Source organism: Lynx rufus, unplaced genomic scaffold, assembly GCF_022079265.1.
Source record: "Lynx rufus isolate CCGP_SWC_20201006 ecotype Redwood Valley unplaced genomic scaffold, mLynRuf1.p SCAF_14, whole genome shotgun sequence".
NCBI classification, from domain to species: Eukaryota; Metazoa; Chordata; class Mammalia; order Carnivora; family Felidae; genus Lynx; species Lynx rufus.
In genome coordinates this window covers 29,978,581-29,984,580 of record NW_025814828.1, presented here as the reverse complement: position 1 = coordinate 29,984,580, position 6,000 = coordinate 29,978,581, and the positions used below count along the sequence as shown (strand labels likewise).

The window sequence follows — 6,000 nt, the reverse complement described above, 5'->3', positions numbered from 1 at the left end:
ATTGTACAAGGCAATGGGACATTACTAAAGGTATAATCTGAGAATTCACAGGTCTTTTGATTCAAGTAGGGAACACAAAGCATTTCACATAGAAACAATAATTCTGCAGTATATTGTGGAATATTTGCAGTTCTCAAAGTAAGTTCACTGATTTTTTTTACAACCTAATACTTTACAATATAGAGTATATAGCAAGATTTTGACCAAAATGAATACATGGTTAAACAAAATGATATATGTAAGAATCAGTCTGAATTTTCCTGTCCAGTCGTAGGCTAAATATTTTCTTGCGGAAAACAAAGCAAATCTCTACTTGTGACCTGTATCTTGTATAATCTAAGACATCACTGATTGTAAGATTGTAGGTACCAATAAGAAAGGAAAAACCGGGAATGGGTGGAAGGGTGGTCTAACAGGAGTCCTCCAACTAAAACTGGGTCACCAAAGGCTATAGCTTCAGTATAAAACTAAACATTTCAATAGAGTGGCCACAGAGAAAGGTACAGCAAAAGAACCGTAACATTTCAACCTCATCACTGGGTGGCAAATTTGAACAACTGGTCACTACTCGCGCAAGTTTGAGATCTGAATTCACACTTTCAGTGTGGTCCAAGAAACCTCAAGCAGAGAATTTAATTTAAAATGGTCTCAGATGGGTTAGTGCCTCAAGTTGGCTGGCAAAAGCAAATGAAAATTCTCTCTGGAAGACCTTAATTTTGATCGAGGCTGACAAAGACTGAGGATGCAGTTGATTATAAGATGCACTCTGATTTCATAGGTGTGAGGAAATATGTTTTAGGATTAAGGAAATATGGTTATTACTTATTTGTAAGTGATTAAAAGACTTTCACCTCAGAATTAGCTCTTACTTATGATTAAAATATTGGAGATTTAAGAAGAGTTGCCATATATCCTAGTTATTATTTTTCAGTGTCTTTAATTTTAGGAGACTTATCTATCTATCTTCTGAGATATATTTCCAGCCTAGCAATTCCAAGCTAATATGTCCTTATTCACAAAATAATAATGGTGAAAGTATTAGATAAGACTTTAAGTAGTTTATTTGAAAGATATGGTCTCTATAAGCAACGATTTAAAAAAAAAGCACAATGTTTAATGGTAGCTTAGGCTAAAGGAATTTATTTATTTATTTTTTTAAAAGCTTGTATTTTTTTTTTAATTTTTTTTTTCAACGTTTTTATTTATTTTTGGGACAGAGAGAGACAGAGCATGAACGGGGGAGGGGCAGAGAGAGAGGGAGACACAGAATCGGAAACAGGCTCCAGGCTCCGAGCCATCAGCCCAGAGCCTGACGCGGGGCTCGAACTCATGGACCGCGAGATCGTGACCTGGCTGAAGTCGGACGCTTAACCGACTGCGCCACCCAGGCGCCCCGAGGCTAAAGGAATTTAGATAAAACAGAAGATAATCAGGGTGCTTCCATACATGATGTTCTAATTAATATTGTTTGGTTGTTTTTAAATCTGTTTTTATTGTGAAAGAAAACACATGCAAAAGTGTACAAATACATATGCAGAGCTCAGTAATTTATCACGGAGTGAACATCCATATAACCATAACCAAGATCAAAAGCCAGAAATTGTCATGCTTCTTTCATCACTTTCTTCCCACTTTCCCTCACCCTAGAGATAATCATTTCTTTGTTTCCTTTTTTTTTTTTAAATAGCTTAACTACATAACTATTCATCTGATACATTACAGTTTTATTTAGTCTGCTTTTTGAATTCAGGAAAATGGGCATACACAGTAGTTGTTTTGTTTCTGTCTTAGTTCGTTCGATATATGTCCTTGATATTTATCCATGTTGCACGTAAACTGAGTTTGCCCATCTCACTGCCTTATAGTATTCCTTTATATGAAGATGCCACAATTTATTTATCCAGTCTACTGTGGCTGGACATATAGTTTGCTGTCAGGGTGGACTATTACAAATATTGACGCTATGATTATTCTTGTCCAGATCCCTTGATAAACTGTGCACACACTTCTGTTGTGTATTTATAATTTGGAATATAATTGATGGGTTATTAAGGATTCACATGTTCAACTTAATAATCAAGCAGTTTTCCAAAGCAGTAGTATCAATTTATATGCCCAGCAGCCATGTAATAGAGTGCCAATTTTTTCAGGCTTTTTTTTTCTTTAGTCATCTGGCCTGTGGGAAATTTTGTCAATGACTTTTAAGAATACATAAAAATTGGCATATAGCATTGTATGTTTAAACTGTCAGGATTGAAAATTATTGACAGGCTAGGACACTGAAGCAATGACAATAAGGTAAAATTCAGCAGGAATTCTACAAAGTGACATCATCTGATCAAGTACATTATGAAGAGACTCAGAACTTCACTTGAAATGGGAGGTCACGAAGGTGTAGGTATTAGGGGGAAAAAAGTGCTATCCAAATCCATATTAAGCAGGGTGAGTTTTCTCTCAGCCTACTTTGTATATGCCCGTCCCTTAATGAGGACTTATCATTTCTCTCAGTAGATGTTTGTTAGTTAATGTAGAAGTGAATGAATGAATGACTGAATAGTTTGTGTTGAAAACTGAACACCAGAGAAGGACACTCAAGAGCAAAACTCTTCTGAGTGTTCTCCCTCTTTCCTCTTTCCTATTTCAGAGGACAGAGAAAAATAGGTGACAATTATCAGAGAAACAAATGGTTAAAATAGGAAATGGCTAAATCAAGCCTAGGATTTTTTTGGAGACGTTGATAAAGCAATAGGCTTTGTATAAATCATTTAAGTCTTTAGTTATGCTTTCTGGAGAACTCTCTTTTCCTGTTATGTTTAATCTATTTTTTTGGTTCTTTTTCCTTTTTTCTTCTCTGTTCTTCCAAGTTCACATTTTCTTTCTTTCTTTTTAAAAGTGTCATTTCTGTGTTTTATTAAAAAAAAGACTCTTGCAGACAAAAGCCTCCCAAATCAAGATGTCCCTCTTCCTATTTCTCTTCAGTTCTCCCCATTATTCATTTCACCCAGTATAACATTCTAGTTGTATTTTTTGAAGAAAATAATAATTTGGGGGTTGACATATATAAAAATGAAAAATCAAATGGAATTTTAAAAATTCATGCCCATAGAGAATCTTCCATGTAAATAAAGTCACACCTCATAAACTTAATGCCTATTAGCATCTCCAGACTTTTCTTTTTTATGTTTATTCCAATTTCCAGGAATAATCAGCTTCTTGTTTTGCACCATTTGTATTTGCATGCCTCCTTGAAGCTGAGGAATAAATGCCTGTTTCACTGCTATTTCCCTAGGTTATTTTGGTTCAGTGGACTGATGTGTGTAACGCTTCATAAAATTAAGAAATATGTTATTAATGCCTTCATTTCCCCTTCAGGTTTTTTGTATGATCTATGCTACAGATTGCATTTACTGTAAACTTAATCTATTTTTAATGACACTTGCCAAGAAAACCATAGCTTTATTTTTCTGTTTACTTGGTAGTTGCCTAGCAAATAGCAGCGGTCTATCACCGATTCGGAAGGAAGGTGGCATGTTAAATTTCACCATTTATCAGTTTTCCCTGTGTAACTGGCATATGAAAGAACAGTGCATTTTAAATCATCTTGTGCTTGCCTGGGGTTTCTTTTTTTATGAGACAAAGAAAAAACTTAGTTGAAATTTTACAGCATCTTTGAAAAGGAGTTGCAGCTTCATAATAATGACTTATATTTTTAGTGTGCTTTAGCATTGACAAAGCACTTTGAAAAAAAAATAATCTCATTTCATCTTCACAAGAACAAAGCCATTCAGTATACTGGTTAGAATATGGCCTCTGAAGCCAGACTCCCTAATTTCAAACCTCTCCTCTGTTATTTACTGTGTTCAGTGTTCTGAGCCTGGGCAGTTTACTGAACTTTTCTCTGGGTCACAGTGTTTTCTTTTGTCCACTGAGGATGATAATAGTGCCTAAAGATTTGTTGTGTGAATAAAATGAATCATTTGTATTTGTTAGTTATTGCCACAATAATAGGTGTACTGATATAAATCTTCTGGGGTTTATAACTGAAAGTTTATAGCTGGAGGTTGGCTAGAGGTTGGCTATACTAATCATGCCTGGTCTCCTGAACAGGTGTGGGAGTGGGCTGTATGTCAGTTGATCTAGGATGGCCTAGGCTGGAATGACTGGAAGTCCTTAACTCTGTCTAGATGTGTTTTATTCTCTAGTGGTCTATCCTGGACATATTCACATGGCAAGAGAGGACAAGCCCCACTGCTGAAGTTCACTTCAAACCCCTGCATTCACTCACCCATGCTAACATTCCATTGACAAAAATAAGTCAAGTTGTTGAGCCCAGACTCAAGGGACAGGGTAGATCAGCCCACTAGTGATGGGAGGACACTAAAAATGGATTATTGCAAAGGGCCCGAATAGAGCGAGGGGTAAAAAAATGAAGTTATTATAATCTACTATAACATGTCAAACAGCAAAGTGCCTATAAGACAGAAGATTCAATAAATGTGTAACTCTTACTACTAGGTTGATCCAAATGAAATTATCATTTTTGTAGATAAAAATGATCAAATATCAGCAATTTTATATGATTCAACCTCAAATTACCATTACAACTTCCCGTAAAAAAAGAATTACCATCTACAATTTTCAGTGCAAGAAATTGAAGCCTAATTAATTTTCAAGGTTACTCAGCTAGTAAATTTTAGTTCTTTTATTTCAATGTAGTCTTCTGACTCTAAATCCAGGTGTCTTCTCTTACATTACAGCTGCATTATGAGATGCTTGGTGATAGATAAATTATTGCAACTATGATATGAGTTTATATATAACATAGAGTCATAATTTCCCAACTTTTTAAAAAACGGGTTTTAATTCACTTTATTCTTCTCATATAAAACTATGTAGTGACCACAGCTGGAGCCAGGGACCTTACAAGATGGTCAGTGAATTCATCATTGAGAGACTTGGTGAACAGTCTCTTTCCAGAGGTGGGAGGTGAGATAACTATAGGTCTTGGAAATGGCATCAAAAGTGGCCTTGGTGAAGTTACTCCCCATGGCAATGCAGCCTCTGATTGAGGTGTAGCAGGTGTCATTTCTGGCCATCATCAGGAGCTTCTTGGGCAGTGCCTCTGGGGGCAGCGATGAGGTACACCAGCACAGAGCCACAGCGGCTGGTCACCTTGCATGGGACAGTGTGGGCCTTGCCCTGATCTTGTTCCCCCAGGAGACTCACTGCATGGGGATGATGGGGATGATGATTGCCAGGAGGATGGCCTCAGGGATGGAAATGGCTATCTTTTTGGAGCACTTAACACCCAGACCAACCTGTCCCTTGTAATCTCACATGGCAACAAATGCCTTAAACCTGGTCCACCAGCCAGCGTGGGTCTGCTTTTGCACGGGCATAATCTTCAAAACCTCGTTTTTCAGGGATGCCCCCAGGAAAAAGTCAATGATCTCAGAGTCCCTGATCAGCAGGGAGAAGAGAGAGATCTCCTCCAGTGGACTTGATCTTCATGTCCTTGACCAGGTGGCCCAGTTTGGTGATGGGGACCCACTCTTTGTCCCGAACCTTGCCCTGGGGAACCTCGATCCAGACCATAGCTGGACTGGGTCGCAGATGCCACTGCCGACGTCTCTGCTGAAGCCCAGGTGGCCTTTCAGGGCCCTCCAGGGCCTTCTGCAGCACCAGCGTCATCCGCCATTTAGTGTTTTCTCAGAGAAGAGGCTAATTTCTCAACTCTTTTATCCTCATAAAACTCATGCCCTGCTAGTGAGTACAGACATCTGAAATACCTGGTCTTTTGCCAACAATAACCCTGTAGCATTCCATCTCCTGGTTACTAGCTCCTAGAAATAGAAATGAAGCTGGTAGTAGCTAAATGCTATATTACTACTCTTAGAAAAGCCATGTCAAAAGCACTTGTGAATTTGTGAGTTATAGCTAATTACATTATTTTATGCCTGTCTCACTTATAGTTTCCTAAACACGGTGGCTATGATATTT

At 37.8% G+C, this 6,000-nt stretch overlaps 1 pseudogene; it reads right to left on the bottom strand.

Moving 5' to 3' along the window:
* Positions 1-4,888: 4,888 nt before the first annotated feature.
* Positions 4,889-5,691, bottom strand: LOC124509221 (40S ribosomal protein S2-like; annotated as a pseudogene).
* Positions 5,692-6,000: the final 309 nt, after the last annotated feature.